Below are 21013 nucleotides of genomic sequence, written 5' to 3' on the forward strand. Positions count from 1 at the left end.
AAATTATTTTTGTGGTTTGAATTTGAGGTCAGATTTAATTTGGCTGCTGAAATATGCCATCCAAGGCCCTTATGCATTTTAAATTAGCTATATATTGTATATGGAAAGAAGGCTGTGAGGATGGAGAAAAACCCAGGAGTTTCTAGAAAAGTTGTAGCTGAGTAGAAGAACAACTCCTTTTTCTATGTAGAAGGCCTCATTCAATTCCCCAGGAAGATCAGAAAGAAAATCCTGAAAGAAACAAATTGACATAATGTCAGTGCCCTACAATTCACTTATTCATTTCCCATTTTATCAGCTTCTGCTTGTGGATTTGTTGCCATATGAACCTCACCATAAAACGCAATCTTGAAATTCATATACAAACTAGTGCCGGGGAAATCAGGAGATCCAGACAGTTCAAATGAATATAAAGATTTATTGTAAGCTTAAGTTCTCTTCAAAAATCTGAGCTACTAACGACCAAGGAAAATGAGTAGGAATTAAGAAGGCATCCAAGGTGGGCTGGACTTACATCTCTTGTGGATGCACAGAGACTCATGACTTATGATGCATTTGACTCCTCCCTCAGGCTCAGCTTGGTCGTCTCCTACATGTGTACAATCAACCTCCCTTTGTACTGTAATGTACTATTAACAAATTTTAGAAGATGAAATTCTGTATGTTGTTCCTCTTCTTATTGCTTCAACTTGTCTCCTTTTTCTCAGCTACACATTCTACTACCATCACATTTTAAAGAAAATGTCTCATGGTTTAGTTGTTGAAGAATGTACTGCACTCCCTCTCTCCCTCCCTCTCTCCCTCCCTCTCTCCCTCCCTCTCTTTCTCTTTCTCTCTTCAATTGCGAGATCACAAAATGGAATTTGCATCAACGAATGTACATTTTCCATTTTCAAAGTTCCATGCAGTGTCTACCCAGGCATGGAAATGCATTTCTGAAGCTAAGCAGGATGCTCAGAACACTCTTTTGCACATTATTTCAGCTCACAGCAATTCAACAAGAATATACACTGCTGGCCATTGTGATTAGCCAGGCAAGCAGTGTCAAGGAGAAGAAAATATTCTGTGGTTTCCTTATATAGAAATGTCCAACTGGAAAACAATTTCTGCAGACTTTTTATATGTGTTTAAGTACAGGGGAAAAAGAAGATTGCTAAACAATTTGTGGCTAAAGATAGGTTGAGAATATATGATAGAGATTGAGTCACAATGCTAGTTGTCTATAGATATAGATAGACAGAGAAACTGCTTGACATAGTTCAAACTTTTTTAAACTGTAAGCAAACTTTTTTTTACCCTGTCTAGACTAACAACCTTTGACTTGCATCTGGATGTTTTTCTAAAGTCATAACTTTAAAAATGAATAAACACTGTTTTAAAAGTAGTTTCCCAGCACATATAATTAAGCTGTAATATTCAAGGATACTCTGGGCTCCTAAATCTCTTTGCTTCTGGCTCCCAGCAATCAGACCTGGCTAACTAAAAGTCAGAGGGAGGAGTATGTGCCCAACATCAGTCTGAAATCAGAAATTGTGAATTCAGAAATTCACAATTGTGAAATCAGAAGTTATGGGTACTCCATTACTGGTTGCTTTTAAGAAGAGATTGGACAGCCATTTGTCTGAATGGTAGATAGGGTATTCTGCTTGAATGGGGGGTTAATATTGTCATGATTAGAATAGAATAGAATAGAATAGAATAGAGTAGAGTAGAGTAGAGTAGAGTAGGATAGGATAGGATAGGATAGGATAGGATAGGATAGGATAGGATAGGATAGAATAGAATAGAATAGAATAGAATAGAATAGAATTCTTTGTTGGCTAAATGTGATTGGACACACAAGGAATTTGTCTTTGGTGCATATGGTCTCTGTGTACATAAAAAGAAAAGATACATTCGTCAAGAATCATAAGATACAACACTTAATGATAGTCATAGGATACATGTTAGTTTTTTGCAGAAAAACAGCACTTTTATTTAATGCAATGCTAGCTTTTGCTAAGTGGTTGACAGTGAGAGTAATGGTATCTCACTTCTAGTAACATCATCATCCAGACCAAGTGATGCAGTCACTTTTGATATGTGATACTACATGTACTTTCTGGCACCTCACTGCTGATTCTCCTTGGGCACCTAGTAAAATGTCATTGGCCAGGTTTTGTTTGGTTGCAGATATAGGAAGTGGGACTCGATATGCCTAGCTTAAGCTTGTTTTGATTCCTTGAAGGCAATCAGGCAGTCGGTTTGCCACTGTCTTCTTCTGGGATATCTTTTCAACTTCCAATCTAAGCCCATACATGCCGTCAAAGGATTAGCTATATCTAACCTTGTTTAGCTTTTTGACATCACCTTAAGTCAGTAGGTTAGATGAGCTACAGGAAACTTTTGTTCCCATTGAAGTTGCTGATTATATTTTGCAAAAATATTTTCCCCAAATAGGTTGGGTTAGGTATTGATTTCAAATGCAGTCATTTTTCATAAACTATCTAGATCTCCTCAAGACCATAAAGGACATTTTGATGAATAGGTAGAATTTACTTAATTTAAAAGCAAGGAATTCTCATTAATATTATACAAAGCTCTTACATTACACATAACAGACTCTTAAAGGTTTTACAAGTTCTAGGAGAATTATTTGGAATTTGAATGATGCATCTGCTTGGAAGTCTTTGTGACATAAAATCCATTAAAATGCATTCAGCGAGTCATAATGACTTGATTATGATAATCATCCTTAGTGTAATACATTCCAGTAAAATTGGAATGTGTGAACTTTAGGCATTGGTTTGAGTCCATAAACAGACTGGTACAGGTTTCATTTTTGGTGGCAATCCCTGATCAGTCATTTTAGGTGAAATCTTTTTTTTGGGGAAAAAGGAAAATCTACCCAACAATGTTTCATACAGAAGTCTGCTCTTGGCTGAATGTCCATATTTCCACATAAATTGCCCTGACATATGAATTTACTGCAATTCCTCCTGATAGCTGCCAGGTTTGTTATTGCAAAACATTAGAAAACTAAAATACATATTTCATTGGACTAGTGGTGGCTCAAAATATAGGCAATTTCTCTGGCTGAAAAATTAACAACAACAAGAGCTCTGGGAAATCTTTACAAAGATTCCTTTTTTTTCAAAATCTGGATACCGTTTATGGCTATATTAAAAGAATTGTTCCTATTGAGTTATCTTTGTACAAAGGAGAATCTGGAAAGCAAGAGTGAATATGAACTTTTAAAGTGCTGTGTTTTTCATTGTTATATATGCATTCCTATTTGTCTGCCTGCCGAGCTATCTGTCTGTCTGTCCATCTATTGTCACATCCAGACATCTACATTCAAGTGCAATCCATCAGTCCTTGGGCTGAGTAGAAAAAAAATCCTGATGTAAATTTGTATCCTTGAGAACCAAAACCTATTCTGTTCACATTTTTAACATAGCAATTTTATTGAAAATTACAAGTTACAACAATAAGAACTAATGCAAACTAAAAGAAGAGAAATAGTAAGTGCAGGGAAAAAAAAGAAAAATAGAAATAAAACAGGAAAATAAGAATAAAGAAAAAGAAATATATAAAGGCATGACTTCCCCCTTTATCACAAGTATAAACGATTTTAGTAACTTATCACCTTCTCTTAAAATACAAGATATGGTGTCTCTCCCCCCTCCCATATTCCATCTCTTATCTATAAACAAATCCATAAAGTGTTGTCATTTCAGTCCTGATGATAGCAGAAGTTCATAAAGGGTTACCAGAGATAACAACATATGCATGTTAGAAAAAAGGTCATAAAATGTTTGATCAATAAAATTCCCTCCCTCCTTCCTTCCCTTCCCCCTCCCTCCCTTTTTCCCTCCTTCCCTCCCTCCTTCCCTCCCTCCCTTCTTTCCTTCTGCCCCTGCAATTCCAGACTCTTGGCAATTTATTTTACACCTGAAGAGTTGAAGGACAGGATCATTTGGCTTTATTCATCAATCAAAGGTCTAAGACACAAAGAGGCTGCAGTCCATTTTTGGCAGGGGAAACTCGACCTGCACTCAAATTTAGCAGCAGACACGCAGCAGCTTCTGGGTGTTTACTTGCTTTGGTCTGCCAAATCAAACATTCAGCTCTCCTTGACAGTTTTTCTGGCCATAAGACTATTTTGCTGACCAACTGCCAATTGCTAGTGAAGGAAAAGTACAAGCAAAGAAAAAACAGCTAGGCCCAAACTGGGTGCACGTGCTATCTTATAAATGTCACTTTGAAGACTTCAACTCTATCATCTTCTTCATGGTCTACACACACACAAACACACACAGAGAGAGAGAGAGAGAGAGAGGCAGAGGGAGGGAGAGAGGCAGAGAGAGAGAAAAAGAGACACACAGAGAAAATGAGAGATAGAGTGATATATACTTATAGGCAGAGACAGAGAGGGAGACAGAGAGAGAAAGAAACACCCAGAGAGAATGACACACACACATATCTATATCTATGTGTGTGTGTGTGTGTGTTTGTGTTTGTGTTCGTAGATTTTCACGGGTGTAGGTATGCTGGTTTTGTTGTATTCGGGTCTTTTCCCATGTAAGATTGAGATTGTCTTGGCAATGTTTCGGCGAGGTCTCACTCGCCATCTTCAGGCTAGGTTTTGGGCTTAAAGCATGGTCGGAGCTGCCATCTTTCTATAAATCTTGGTGGGGGTTGTGTGGAATACTGGCTTTGTTTCAGTAAGTGGAATGATTGGTTGTGTGGTTGTATCATGATTAGTAGATTGGTGCTGATTGGTGCTGGCTGTGTGTCTATTGTTGTTTCGTGTTGTAACGGCCTGGTTGGTGGGTGGGGTTCGTTTGTTGACTAAGGCTGGTTTCCAGATGTCTGGTAGGCGGAAGGTATCGTCACGTTTATTCATGTTGTGGGGGTGTTTCTCTATTTCGATAGTTTCCATAATTATTATCTTGTTGAAGTGTTCAGTTTTGGAGATTAACCTCGTTCCTTCAAAATTAATTTCATGTCCTATAGCTTTAAGGTGCTGGAAAAGAGAGAGAAAAAGAAAGACAGTGAGAGAAAGAGAGACACAGAGAGAATGAGAGACAGAGACAGAGACAGAGATACATAGACTGAGATAGAGAAGGAGAGACACAGAGAGAGTGACAGAGAGAGAAAGAGAGACAGAGAGAGGTAGAGATAGACAGAGACAGAGAAACAGAGAGAGACAGAGACAAAGAGAGACAGAGAGAGACAGAGACAGAGAGACAGAGAGACAGAGAGACAGAGAGGGAGACAGAGTGAGAGAAAGAGAGACAGAGACAGATAGAGACAGACACACAGAGAGAATGAGAGACACAGAGAGATAAAGACAGAGACAGAGAGACAGAGAGAGAATGACAGACAGAGACAGATACACACACAGAGAGAGACAGTGAGCGAGAGAGAGCATGAGTGAGTGAGAGAGAGAGAGAGACAGAGAGGGAGACAGACAGACAGATATACACAGAGAGAGACAGATAGACAAAGACAGAGAGAGAGAGGCAGAGATAGAGAGAGAATGAGAGACAGAACAGAGAGAGATAGACAGAGACAGATAGAAACAGGGACAGTGACAGAGAGAGACAGAGAGAGCGACAGAGATACAGAGAGACACACAGAGAAACAGAGACATTGACACACACACACACACACACACAGACAGAGACAGAAAGAGTGACATAGAGAGAGAGTGACACACACACACACAGACAGACACGCACCCACAGAGAGAGCTGTGAGTGTGTGTGTGTGTGTGTGTGTGTGTGTGTGAGAGAGAGAGAGAGAGAGAGAGAGAGAGAGAGAGAGAGAGAGAGAGAGAGAGAGAGAGAGAGAGAGAGAGAGAGAGAGAGAGAATGAATGAGAGAGAGAGATGTATTGGAGGCCAAATAATTGCCTGAAAAGCAGAATGAAAATTCAGTTCATAAGTAAGTAAAGGTATAGATAGAACTGGTATATTTTCCATAAGGCATGTTTCCATTGCAAAGCTCCAGTGGATGCATTTGGGTGTAGTTGTGTGTCTAGACTAGTAGCAGAAGTACTTTTAAGAGCAGTTGCTCACATTAAAAAATCAATTTACTCCAAATCCCAAAGTTGCTATTTTGACTGTTTCTGCAGCAGCGATATAAGCATTACAATATTGTGCTGCTTTCTCTTCCAGATGGAACAACCCTGTTTGCTGGGCAAAACGATGCTGGAGAAGCACCCCAGAATGTTCCCGACCATATTTGTTCATGGCATAAATGTGCAAAGCATGACTATTATACCCACATGTAAATGGGCACCAGCTGCAATAGCCGAAGACTTCCTTTCATTGGGTATTTTCTGAACTGAGAAAACTCTGCTGCATCTTATGTTGAGGTAAGCCCAACGGTGATTATAATCCTCCAATTTTGCCTTCCTCTTTGTGGATAATGATTGGTTTCTAAAACAGAAAGCACTGTATTTAATCCTACACAACGGAAGGGAAATTGATGGTGCAGTGTTCGTATAATCGTACACCACTTGCTTTCTGTTCTGTAAAACCAGGAGGTGCATCAACTTTTTGGTGGGATGAGTCATAAATTAAAATAATCTTTATTTCTCTTTCGTTTTCTCTCCCCTCCTTTGCTCTATGAATATGAAAACAAGACTTTTGCCAATTGTCCTTGACTTGCAACCAGAATTGGGACAGTAATTTCTATTGGCAAGCAAAGTGGTTACTAAGTGAGTTGCACTTGATTGCAATGATCTGGGGCATGGCATAGAGGCAGCACAGTCAGCTGATAGTTCAAACAGCCCATTTATTGCTCCAAATTTCCCCAAACGTTCCCACATTTCTGGTACATCCCAGAGCAAAATGATCACACACCAGTGGTGGGTTTCAAAATTTTTTAGTACCTCTTCTGTAAGTGTGGCCTGCTTTGTGGGAGTGGCTTGCCAGTCATGTGACTGGGTTGGCATGGCACACTTGTAAAATGTGGTGAAACTCACTTAACAACGCTCTTGCTTAGCAAACAAAATGTTGGCTCAGGAACTCTGGCATTGAAGCACCCAAGTCTTAAATCTGTCAAGTTACATGACCCTTGCCCCCCTAACCTTTTAGGAAAAAAAAAAACCCAGGGGTGTTCAAACTTGACAGCTTTAAGACTTGTAGACTTCAACTCCCAGAATTCCTCCTCTCGTTCTTCATCTTGATGATGTGTGGAAGGGCGGGAGGAGGGAGCTGGAACCGGTTCTAAACGGCACTGTAGATTTGTGGAACCTCTTCTATAGAAGAGGTTAGAACTGGCAGGAACCCACTCCTGTGTGTGTGTGTGTGTCTCTCTCTCTCTCACACACACACACACCCCTCCAGCAGCCTCTGACTGCAAGTAGTCCAGCACAACACTGTGAGTACAATGGCTGCAAGAAATCCAGCAGGGCAAGTCAATGAGTCCAGGAAACAAAAGGAACAAGGCAATTACATCGGCAACAGCACTCAACACTCAAATTCTCCTCCCCACAGCATCTCCTTAAGTCTCAGTCCCCAGGTGTGCCTTGTGAAGAGAGGTGGTGCACTCTCATCCCAAGTAGTCAGCTCAGTCTGTGCTGTTGTCATCTTCTCTCCACTCTCCATGCTTAAGGATCAGGAGGAGGTGGTCCTTGCTCATCTCCTGAGCTCTGTCTCTGATGTTCACTGCTTAGCCTCTCTTGGTCATCCTGCCCCTGTTCCTCCCTGCCTATAAGCCACCCCAATCCTGAAAGGCCCTGGCCTGACTCGGCACATTCCTCCCCACATTCCTCTGAAGCCAACGAAGCCGCCCCCTCGATCCCTCTTGGCTCCAGTTCTGGCTCGTTTTTCTCCACAGATTCAGGCTCCAACGGGGACGTGACACTGATTTTATAATTTCTTTTGCCATGGTTGTTAAACAAATCTGACTTCCCGCTTTGACTTTGCTAGTCAGAAGCTATCTGGAAAAGTCACAGATGGGGATCACGTGACTCCCAGGACATTGCAACTGTTGTAAATATATGCTGGTTACCAAGATGCGACTATCAGGATGCTGTAATGGCCGTAAGTATGAAAACCAGTCATGTCACTTTTTCAATGCCGTTGTAACTTCAGCCGCTCTCTAAATGAATGGTCGTAAGTTGAAAAAAATGCCTGCATTATTAAAAAAAAAGTTAAAAGATAGCAATTTGGCAAAGCTATTGTCTTCTTCTGCATTATTATGCTAATATGGGGAAATAAAATAAAAGAGATTGACAGTGCTAAAGTCAACAAATTAATTTCTAGCACGGGGAGGTATAATTAAGGCCTTCATTAGTGTCTTGTTCACTAACATTTCATGAATTTCAGCTTCTTCAAAAGGAGCGTTATTTAAAATGCAAATAGTTTAAATAATGTCAATGGAAAGGGGGAAAAAAGGCTCTTTCTACCTGGGTTCCTGCAAGTCGTGATTCTATGCCCATGTTTTTTAAAAGACATTTGTTTGCTTAAGTACTGTTAAAACATATGACTCACAGGGGTTTGCGTTCATCTGACAGAACTTTAAACTAAATGGCCTCATCAGCTTCTGTCATTAACCAATCAAAGTCAGGAAAAGAATGACTGGTGCTGATTTGGACCATACTACTCCAGTCTATCCTTCGTATTCAGGATAGGAGCAATAAAGACTAATCAAAACAAAAATAAATTTGGGGTGCTATTCCTTCGCATAGTTGGCAAGTACAACCCATAGTAAGGGTTGTACTGGAAAGAAGAAGAGATGCCAACTGTTGGAGAATGGATTTTGAAATTGACTGAATTAACAGGGACGGCAAAATTGACTGCTTTGAATAGAAATAATGGAGTAGACAGCTTTATAAGAGACTGGAAACCGTTTGTGGACTTTCTACGTGTTTAATGGAATAACAGGGGAGGAGAATTTATTGCTTTTTCTTTTCTTTCAGCACTCACTCAGGGGGGACTAGTTCCCATCTTCTGAGCTACAACCCTGTAACAATGATTTTTTAAAAAATCCTGAAAAAGATAAAAATATAAACCCACATTATGTTTATGATGCAGTGAATTTTTTTTGAAAAAAGTCTTATTCCTTACTAGACACCGATGCGTTTTTCAAACAACAGCTGCTCCATCTGCATGTGCCCAGAGTAAATGAATCATAATACAGATGAATCAATAGTGGCGAATATCTGTAACTCGGGTGTAGGATGAGGATGAAGGTTCATTCTCTGAGTTTGTGGGTTGGTTTCCGAATGTTTTGTTACCAAGCTAGGTAAATCTTCAGCAGAGTATTTTCCCACTGAAACTCCGCTGAAGATGTTACCTAGCATGGTAACGAAATGTTCAGAAACCAACCAACAAGCTCGGAGAACGAACCTTCACTCTCATAGATGAATCACTTTGAGAGAAACACTCAAGTGTTGGAAAAAGGTCGTTGTCAACTCATAAAGCATTGGCATGTCTGTTATCAAGTTGCCATGGTGAGGAAAGGCGGGGGGAGCACATTCTACACATACCTTTGGCTAGAGTCAGATCTCAGATTCCTACAGCAAGCTTGTGAGGTGTGCACCTCATTGGAGAATGTGATTTATGACACAGACTGAGGGGAGGGAAGAAACAGGGGAAAAGTTCAGCCATAATTTAAATGAGGTTAGATCTGACTGCAATGGGGTATTACCGAAATGATGTTCCTAATAAATGACTGGTTTTCTTCTGAAACTTGGCTTGAGGCTCATGAATTAATTAGGGCATCTTTCGGAAACCCGGCAGTCATCACATGGAAGAAAGGTAGGCCGTCCTCTTAATTTCATGATCCCGGCAGCTCTCTACCATCAACAAATATATTTGACTTAGGTTTAGATCTGCCAGAGGTGGGTTTCACATAATTTTACCACCGTTTTGCCGTGCACCAAAAATCTGAGCACACACATGTGCCTTCTGTGCATGTGCTTTGCTCACGCGTGCGGCTTTCAAGCATGCATTCTGCTTAGAAAACATGGCTAAATAGGATGGCACAGCACTGGGGTGGGTGGACGGGCTCATCCACAGGTCTCCACTACCAGTTTGTCCAAACGGGTCCGAACTGGCTGAATACCACCCCTGCATATAGCACCATGGGCAACAATGCCCTCCAACAATCAGCTGAGACAATTTCTTCTTCTTTGCACATCATTCTCAGGATTTACAGATCTTTTGTCAATGTTTTGCACAATGTTTGTCAATGTTTTGCACAATGTTTTGCCTCTCATTCTCTTCCTTCCAGTAGATAGCTGACTTGGGGGGGGGGGCATCCATTAGGCAAGCACTGAACATGACCAAAAAAAAAAAAAATACACCCCGCCCTCTAATACACTATTCTGTAGTTCGTGCAGTTTGCTTCTTTGCAGAATATCCTAGTTGGTGATATAATAACAGAATAGGAAGGGACATTGGAGGTTTTCTAGATCCACCTCTACTCAATAGGAGTATGCCATACTGGGTAAATGGCTGTCCAATGTCTTCTTAAAAACTTCCAGTGATGAAGCACCTACAACTTCTGGAAGCAAGTCATTCCACTGATTAATTGTCCTTGCTGTCAGGAAATTTCTCCTTAGTTCTAGGTTGGATCCTTCTTTAGCAAGTTTCCATCAATTGCTTCTCGTCCTGCCTTCAGGTGCTTTGGCGAGTAACCACTGAAGCTAATACCAAGCCAAATCTCTTCGGTATTCGAGTTTGGTGGAATATTTACGTGCTTTTCAAGTTGTCGTCTTCCAAGATTTATTGGTGTATACAATAGAATTGTTAGTAAATGATAGAAATTGGCACGGATGCCATCAACAGCAACTAAACTTGATTTAAAGACATCTTAAATTTTGAAAACCTATTTTGTTCTAACAGCCAGTAAATATAGCCAGAGGGCTCAAGAATCTGGATCCTGAACAAGCATGACATAAATGAATGAAATATATTAATTAAGCCGTAAACTGTATGGCTTATAACCATAAGTCTTAAAGTTTCACTGAATATTATGAAAAGGGACTGTTAAATGCATGCAGTCTTTTTTCACCCTGAATAGCAACATTTGTGGCATGCAACATCAAATGTACATGACATGAAATATCATGCACTTAAGCCACATGAATTTGTTTCCCCATTATCTCCAGTTTGAAATGAGTTGCTTTGGAGACACACAAAAAAACCCATTTCTTTCCCCCCTGAAACTCTACCTACCAAGGTATGTTTTTTGTTTCAGCCACTGTTCCAGACTTAAAAGGTAAAGGATCCACTCGTACATATGTGCTAGTCATCCCCAACTCTAGGGGGCGGTGCTCATCTCCGTTTCAAAGCCAAAGAGCCAGCTCTGTCGAAGACATCTCCATGGTCATGTGGCCAGCATGACTAAATGCCGCAGGCACATGAAACGCTGTTACTTTCCCACCAAAGGTGGTTCCTATTTTTCTATTTGCATTTTGACATCCTTTCGAACTGCTAGGTTGGCAGAAGCTGGGACAAGTAATGGGAGCTCACTCCATTATGCGATGCTAGGGATTCGAACCGCCAAACTGCTGAACTTTCTGATCAACAAGCTCAGTGTCTTAGCCAATGAGCCACTGGGTCCCTTGTTCCAGATTTAGACTGATCTTAAATTAACCTTGATCCCTGCAAGGGTAAACAGAATTGGGGCAGAGTCACTGAGGGAGAAAAATATAACCATTAGGTTAAGAATTTTCTGCTTTTCCAGATACAAATGTCTGTTTGTTAAGGGTATTTGGAAAGGCCAAAAGAGCCATTCGGGTTTAATGTAATCTGCTCCAGAGTTTCAGAGCTATTGATTTTCTGTAAGTCTTGATATAATGGTATTGGCTGGATCTGCTCACTTGGGCAATGACTTAAATGAAGACATAAAATAAAGGATCTATCTAATTCGGTTGGATCCATATGGTTGTTAAGGAAAACTGGGGGGAGGGAGGAGAACAACTCAAAACTAATACAGTAGACTGAAAAACAGCAATTTATACACAGGAAAAAAAAATCACCACACAGAAATCTGAACGTAGCTTAAAGAACAAGTAATAAAAGGGCTTTAGAGCAGTGATAGCAAACCTGTGACACACATGTGAAAGGTGACACACCACAATGTGTCACCAAAAGGCAAGACAAGAAACAATGGATGGAAACGAATCCAGGTGAGAAGCAACTTGGAATTAATGAGAAACTTCCTAACAGTGAGGATAAGTAACCAGTAGAACAGCTTGCCACCAGAAGTTATAGGGGCTTCATCACAGGTTTTTAAGAAAAGATTGGACAGCCACTTGGCTGAAATGGTATAGAGTCTCCTGCTTGAGTAGGGGGTTGGACTAGAAGGCCTCCAAGGTCTCTTCCAACTCTATTCTGATTGAATGGGTGACATGCGAGATGACAAACCACAATCGTTTTAGGTGACACACCACTGTTCACCAACAGTCAACAACCTCCTCACAGTTTCCAAAACTCCAAAAATCACACAAAAAGGGGACATGTTTTTTACTTTCTTTTGTCGTAGGCCAGGGGTGTCCAAACTTGGGAACTTTAAGACTTGTGGACTTCAACTCCCAGAATTCTGGGAGTTGAAGTCCACAAGTCTTAAAGTTCCCAAGTTTGGACACCCCTGTCGTAGGCATTCTACTACTATTTGCAGTTTTTTTGTATTTTGTCATTTCCCCCAGTTCTTTCTCTTCTATTCTTCTGCCTCCAGATGTTGAAACTCCAAACCTTTTGGGTTTTTTTATTGACAGTTCTCTTTTTTTATTGGTACTTGTTAAGTTTGGGGTGTTATGTGACAAGCGTTTGTTTGAATTCTAAATTCCCAGGGTACTTTAGCTTCTTTGTTTTCTATTACTTTGTCTGATTTGTGACTCCACCACAAATTTTATTTGCAGGCAAGTGGTATTTCTTGCAGATATTTCAATGCACCATTTTGTCAAGCCATCGTTTGCAGTCAGTCTGCATGATCTTATTATTGCTATTATTATATTATAAGCACATATAAATATTATCACATGCAATATTTCACTGCATTGGATAACCATTTAGTCAAACAAACTAATTTTATGGATTAAATTGCAGGACATAAACTGCAATTGCAATTTATCACAAAAATGCCAAAGTGTCTTTGTTGGAACTTTGCTATACATACCAAACAATTGTATCCAGTGTCAGCTCATCCATCAGAAATGTGTGTATACCTACATCCTCTTGCAAAAGAAGAAGAAGAAGCTGAAGAAGCTTCTCAGATGAGAAGCAAAACGTCTTCAAATAAAAACCAGAAAATCTAGTTGCCTCTTGAAAACACACTTTTGAGACAACCATGACCTGGGTGACTGAGAATCCTTCATAGCCCAATAGGCAATAATTTTGTTATACTTTTAAAAAAAATGTTTATTGTATGCCACACAGCACCATGTTTTGTGTCCTGGATGGCTATATAAACATAATGAATAAACCATGTCACTTTTCAGACTTCTGTCCTATTTGAAAAAGAAGCATCTGCTTTAAAGCAGTTTCCTATTTATATTCCTACTCCTGCATATTCTGAAGCACCTCCTCTGAATCATTGCACATCCCAGTAATTATTTCCCTCGCTATTGAATGGTTTCACTTTACTCAAATGACTTTAGCAAATCAAAAACTTCCAATTTTTAAGGCAGCAGTTCCGTGCGCAAGGCAAGCACTTTAGAGGAAATCTGGTGTGTTACACATGCAAGAAAAGTTTTTGTTTTTTAACAATTTCACTTGTTTATATGTACTTTTCCTCAAGAATAAAAAAAAAAACCCACACGGTTTCTAAGTTAATAAAAAGAAGTCTCCAAACCACCCCTGGGGTGGGAGACACATTAAATGTATGAAAGCATGTGTTGAAAGAAATGTCCTTCTGGGTTCGGCTCCAAGTGAGGAAAAAGACACTGGAGACATGGAGGCTGCTTGGAAAGATGGTTTTAATGGTGAACAGGACCACATGGCTTGAGCCCTGAACAGAAAAGGTGATCACATGCTTCAATGTTGGGGAGAAGAAGAGAAGGAAGGACTGAGATGCTGAGTCCCTGGTTTTATGCTCTCTCTGGCCTTTGATCTTGATCTTGTCTTCTGATTGGTTGTCAGACTCCCATGGGGCCATGCAGGGGCAACTCTCTAGGCTGTGTTGGTTTGGTTGAGTTCTCAGATGCCATGTGGTGAGTTGAGTAAAGGCTTATATTATCATGCCTTAATCCAATCCCCCTGGAGCTGAAGGGGAGAACTCTTTATTATGTAAAGGGACTGACTTGGCCTTCTTAATGGCCCATTGATAAAGTGGGTGGAGGCAGGAAGCTACAGGGAGCTACTCTCAATTTAAAACATGTTTCTTCCTTCTCACATCCAAGGAAATATAATATTCTGCCTTTTCAATATTTCCTAGGATATTTCATTTTTCTGGAAGAGGGCTGGGTGACAATTTTCCACACAAGAAAAATAAAATCACATTGGCCCTCCTCTCAGCTTACTGTCAGAGTTTGTTGCATAAATTCAAGTCCAGAAGGACACAGGGATAATTGATGCAGCAGGATTCATTAACTTCTTTATATACATACAAATAGATGAATAAATGTACAATACCAACAGGTGCTTCTTCCAAGTAAACACAAGAGAGGAGAGTTACAGGCAAACACAAGCTGTTAATTTCATGTCAGCAGACAAGCCCAGACAGACTGCTAGTTTACTTCTCAGAGCAGCAGACTCAGAGCTCACAGATAGTTGCCATGTCTATTCGTTGGCTGACCTTGTTCCCATGTCTCTCCCAGTCATGAATATTTTAACACCAGGTTAGGGAACACTCTTATAAAATAAAATTATCCTCACACAGTTATCCTATATTATGGGTCCTCAGCCGCTGGGCTTCTGCATGTTCAGAACTGGATCACAGAAACGGCAGCCAAGCGCAAGTGCAGGTACATCTCCACTTGCTTGAGCAGTGGGCAAGTGCATGCATGTGCGCTCACATGCCACCCATGCAGAAACAGCCCATTTCCCTCCCCCCCCACATCTGTCCGCAAAGCGTAAAGATTGCTCGGTAGCCGCCTTTGTAGTGTTGAAAGAAATGTCCTTCTGGGTTCGGCTCCAAGTGGGGAAAAAGACACTGGAGACATGGAGGCTGCTTGGAAAGGTGGTTTTAATGGTGGACAGGACCGCATGGCTTGAGTCCTGAACTGAAAAGGTGATCACATGCTTCAATGTTAGTGGAGAAGAAGAGAAGGGAAGAGAAGAGCTTGCAGGGCTTTTTATAATCTGTTCTGCCCCACCTATCTGTTTCCTGTTCCTGTGTAAGAAATGTATTCTCATTGGTTGCCAGACTCCCATGGGCCAGTGCAAGGGCAACCCTCTAGGCTGAGTTTTGAATCCAGGTTTGGTTGAGTTCTCAGATGCCATGTGGTCAGTTGAATAAAGGCTTATATTATCCTGCCTTAATCCCATCACTCTGGAGTTGAAGAGGAGAACTCTTTATTATGTAAAGTGGACTAGCTTGGCCTTCCTAATGGCCCATTGACAAAGTGGGGATGGGCAGGAAGCTGCAGGAATTTACTTTGTTTTTAAAATGTGTTTCTCCCTTTTTCACATCCAGGAAAATATAATATTCTGCCTTTTCAACATTCCTAGGATATTTCATTTTTCTGGGAGAGGGCTGGGTGATAACTTCCTACAGTAGCAATCACCGTTCTGTCTCAAACTGCAGAAAAACTGCACACTGCAGGTTCCTACTGCAGATTTCCATTGCTGCAGAGCTGCCACAGTTAATTATATCATTAAGAAATAAAATTGGGTAGTAAGATTCTTGCCCAGAAAAAAAATCGGTAGCCTAGAGCAACTTTGCTGTCAAAGAGAGAGAAAAGAGATCCTTGGGAGTGGTATTTGAACTGCCTCCCAATCCTGGCTTCTGGTTTAAGAATTCCAATACAGAATTGTTATTGAACATGGACAGAAAACTCTCTGAGCATTCTGTCAATGCCAGTGCAACAGAAGGATGCTATCTTAGGAAGATTGGCTTTGCGTAGGGAGACTCATTCAGGTATAAATGAGCAAAACAAACCATGGCTCATTGCACTGGGGTTGTAAACGTATGCTGAGTGGATCTGTACCAAAGTTCAACATTCACTAAAAGAGTGTTGTAGCTGTGTCCTCAGATGCCCAGTCAGTAGCAATTATTTTAAATACTGCAGGTCCAATTGCTTCTCGATCTGCAAGGACCATTTCTAGAGCAGAGACTAGTTAAGCAAGTCTACCCCCTTGTGGCCGAAATGGAGAAGAGCTTTCTGTGCAGTTAGCTTATGATTTGTTGTCAAAGTCGTTATTGAGAAAATGGCAAATAGTTCATTATGGATATATCACAGGGTAAAAAAAAAGTACTTTGTGTTTATGATAGTCACTCTAACAGTTATACACTTTAAAACATAAATCCCAAGAAAAAAGTGTTTATTGCATGAATAGTGACATGTCAAACTTGGTCTTCTGCTTTAAAAAAAGGTAAAGATTCCCCTCTCACATAAGTGCTAGTCATTCCCGACTCTAAGGGGCGGTGCTCATCTCCATTTCAAAGCCAAAGAGCCAGCGCTGTCCAAAGACATCTCTGTCGTCATGTGGGTGGCATGACTAAATGGCGAAGGTGCACGTAAGGCTGTTACCTTCCCACCTATTTTTTATGCTTGCATTTTTACATGCTTTCAAACTGCTAGGTTGAAAGAAGCTGGGACAAGTAGCGGGAACTCACTCTGCTACACCATGCTAAGGATTCGAACCACCAATTGCCAAATTGCCAACATTCTGATCAACAAGCTCAGCATCTTTGCCACTGAGCCCTTCTGCTTCAGCATTTTCAAAAACATTTTTCTCCTTCTCCTGGCAGATCTTCTCTTCTTTTTAAATCTATGAATCTGGAAGAAATACAGGGGATGTCCAGTTCTGTTTTTACTTTTTGGGCTGGGACATCAGTAATGGAGATATATGGAACTACAGATAGCCCTCAAGTTACAACTGAGTTGCGATGGTCACAAAGCAAGCCACCAGCAAGGCCCAATTTTACAATCTTTTTAATGTTTGTTAAGTGAACATTGTGGATGTTAAGCAAACTCATTGCTCACTACTTGTTTGGTGGAACCAGAAGTACAAATCGTGATCACGTGTCCAAACAGCTTTGAATGGCACTCAAAATGCAGTCATGTGACCATCAGGGGGGTGGGAATCCATCATTGGAACTTCGAAAGCCAGGTTGTAAGAAACTTTGGAGGAGGGGCATTCATTATAAAATGGTGGCTAAGCAACTGATCATAAGTCAAGGACTATTTTACCAAAGGCTCTGAACTACATACCAGAAACATTCCACAAGAGGCAACTGAATTTTCTGGGTTTTTTTCTGAAGCTTCTTCAGCTCTGACTGGATCAGAGGTGGGTTCCTTCTGGTTTGGCTGAATAGGTAGTAACTCGGCTGCCCATGTATCTGAACCGGTTCTATTGGCGGCGGCATAAAAGCCGCCATCTTGTTTTTTGCTTCTGTGCATGTGCAGAAGCAATTTTTTGACTATTGCACATGCGTGTGTAGTGTGCATCAAGCATGTGTAGCCAGAAACTTCTCCTGGACTGGATGGTGGGGAAACTATCCTGTCAGACCATCCGTTCCTCACCGTTCATTCCTCACCATTCATTCCTCACCACCCGTTCCTCACCATTCATTCCTCACTATTCATTCCTCACCACCCATTCCTCACCATTCATTCCTCACCATTCATTTCTCATCATCCGTTCCTCACCATCCATTCCTCACCATCCGTTCCTCACAACCCGTTCCTCACCATCCATTCCTCACCATTCATTCCTCACCATCCATTCCTCACCATTCATTCCTCACCATTCATTCCTCACCATTCATTCCTCACCATCCGTTCCTCACCATCCGTTCCTCACCATCTGTTCCTCACCATTCTTTCCTCACCATTCATTCCTCACCATTCATTCCTCACCATCCGTTCCTCACCATCCGTTCCTCACCATCTGTTCCTCACCATTCTTTCCTCACCATTCATTCCTCACCATTCATTCCTCACCATCTAGTCAGAGCTGAACAAGCTTCTTGGATGAGAAGTGAAATATCTTCAAAGAAAAACCAGAAAAAACACTTTTGGGACAACCATGACCTGGATGACTGAGAATCTCCATAGACATATATACCAGAATGAAGCAAAAGGAACATTAATAGGGTATAGTTAGTTGTGGGTTCCTACCAATTCGGACCGATTCAGCCGAGTAGGTAGTAACTCAGCCTGCCACATCTCCAAACTGTTTCTCTTGGGGGCTCTGTAAGTGCCACCATCTTGTTTTTTACTTCTGCATGTGCTTCTGTGCAGCGCGTCCCTGAGCAAACCACCAGTAGCAGCAGCCGGAATCCACCCCTGGGTATCGTGATTAGGGGTTTGGTTAGGATTTGGGATCTGGTTTCTTGTCAGAAGATTTTGAGTCAGTTGCTGTCCCTCAGCTCAACCTATCACACAGGGTGAACAGGAGGAAAAGGGAAGTACCTTGAGCTTCAAAAAAGTTGGGATAGAAATCAGTGGTGGAATTCAAAAAAAATTACTACCAGTTTTGTGGGCGTGGCTTGGTGGGCATGGCAGGGGAAGGACACTGCAAAATCCCCCTTCCCTCCCCACTCCTGCTTTCCAGCTCCGTTCTCCTGTTTAGGGCAACAAAAGAGGATCAGCTGGGAGGCAGGGAGGCAGTGGGGGCGGGGCCAGGCTATTTGCCGAACTACTCAAATTTCCGCTACTGGTTCTCCAGGACCCGTCAGAACTGGCTGAATACCACCTCTGATATAAATGCATTGTAAAAGAATGCAACGAATGAACGACAAGGTAATGAATAGGTTTATTATAAGAAATAAGATATGGGAAAAATAGATAAATAGAATTTGAACCCTGGTAAAAATGTGGATAGTCAGAAGAGGGAGAGAAAAAAGCATGGTGGCTACTAGATTCAGTCTCTACATACTTTTTTTAATAATATAGTGACCAAACCAGTCATATTTAAGATGATTGGTCATCTGGCGCCATTCCTCAAGGCATGCAAGTCTTGGGGAATAGTGTAATAGCCCCATGGCTTAGCACTCCCCATATCTGCTTTGTACCACTTCCCTTCAAACAATGTTCTGTTTCTTTTGACAGGCTCTGTCTGGGGTCTATCTAAGGATGTTGTGATTTGCTTCTTGGCCTTTTGGCTAAGATTGTTTGTGTGTGTGTGTGTGTGTGTGTGTGTGTGTGTGTGTGTGTGAGAGAGAGAGAGAGAGAGAGAGAGAGAGAGAGAGAGAGAGATTCACACAAGGCCTTTGTCCTTGACTGCAAACCAAAGACTCCTGGCAACTTCCATGATATAAAAATATGTTATTGATTTAATCACATTTCCATCACAGTGCAATCAAAAGGCTCTTGATAGAATATCAAACTGATAAAATATCCTTGATATAAAATTCCAGAAAAATAACACATACAGACACCCACGCAACCTAAAGATACAAACAACAAAAATAATAGTTAAAGATGGCACGGTCAGCTCAAGGGAAGGCTTCGTGAAACAGTGCTGTCTTTAAAAGCTTACAAAATATCAATAAAGAAGGCCTGATCCCAACAGGAGGGGCCGCTTTACAGTGTCAGTGCTGCCACCGAAAAGCAATTCAAACATTCAGATAAAAGATTCAGCGGAAAAGATATTAAATCTACAATATAAAATCCTAACCAGTGAATCATTCCTAACAGTCACAAGAAGAAAAAAAGAAAGCAGGGGAGGGGAAAAAAGATATACGAAAGAATAGAAGATGGTTGAATCATGAACTTGAGGGGAACACTCTCTGAAATAGCTCTTGTCATGTAAAATTCAACAGATAGTGCCCAGTTGACCTCTCTCCAGAAACTGTTCAAGGATGTTGGCACTAAAAAGCAGGGCCTCCGTTCCCTTCATCTCCCAGAACCATTGATTAACTGCTCCCAGATAGCACTGATGTACTCAGCCTTCATCTCCCAGAAACATGGGAGCTTCAGGAGCTTCTTCCTAGACCAGCGCCCTTGGACTTCCCAGGCATATCAGAGTTGAAATCCATACAGTTTCAAGCTGTCAAAATTGAGAAGAGTGCCCTAGATTAGGGGTGTCAAACTCGCGGTGTCACAGTATCGTCACATGACGTATTGCAACTTCCCCCCCCATCGCTAAACCAGGAGTGGGCGTGGCCTGCACATGATGCGTCTAGTCCACGGGTTGCGAGTTTGACACTCCTGCCCTAGATGATCTAATAGGTTGAGTTGATTCAAGTTGGGGCAAGCACTTCGGTAGGCATCCAGGGCACAAGCCAGAGATGGTATTCAGCCAGTTCTGGAGAATCAGTAGGAGAAATTTTGAGCAGTTCAGAGAACCAGCAAATAGGCTGCCCCGCCCTTGCTGCCTCCCAGCCTCCTAGCTGATCTTCCTTTGTTGCCCTGATCAGGAGAACGGAGCTGGGGGTGGGGAGGGAATGGAGATTTTGCAGTATCCTCCCCCTGCCACGCCCACAAAGCCATGCCACGCCCACACAAAGTTACGCCCACAGAACCGGTAGTACAAAAATTTGAATCCCCCCACTGGCCAAAAGCCATACAAGGTTTGATAGGCCACCACCAGCCAATATTGATATGATAGGTTCTCAATGTAACGAACAGGCTGCTGAATTTTGGATTAGCTGTCGCTTCCAAGTTAGCAGCCCCATGGAGAGGAGGTGTTGCAGAATGACTAAGTGGTAATGAGGCTTGTGTTGCTGTTGCCAAGTCTTCCCGCACCAGGTAAGCCAAAATCCCTTCCAGCCATGGCTTCCACCTGCTGCTTAGCTAGGACTCCCAGCTTGCTAACCTGCTCTGTTCACAGGTGGTGGAAGCCCATCCAGACGCCACTCTGGCATTGATATAACAAGGGCTTCTTTGCATTCTTCTCTCTTCCTCTCACCCTCTCTTGCTTCCCAATAGCAATTCATCTCTGCATGGCCTTTAATGC

General features: G+C 41.6%; 1 long non-coding RNA gene across 1 annotated transcript; it reads left to right on the top strand.

Annotated features, from left to right (window-relative positions):
- Positions 1–6170: 6170 nt before the first annotated feature.
- On the top strand, positions 6171–9006 carry LOC309390252. Its single transcript, XR_014175096.1, has 3 exons — positions 6171–6363; positions 7925–8038; positions 8917–9006. It is a non-coding gene; the product is annotated as an uncharacterized lncRNA (long non-coding RNA).
- Positions 9007–21013: the final 12007 nt, after the last annotated feature.

The sequence above is a fragment of the Natrix helvetica genome (assembly GCF_964273705.1).
Source record: "Natrix helvetica genome assembly, chromosome: 3".
NCBI lineage: Eukaryota > Metazoa > Chordata > Lepidosauria > Squamata > Natricidae > Natrix > Natrix helvetica.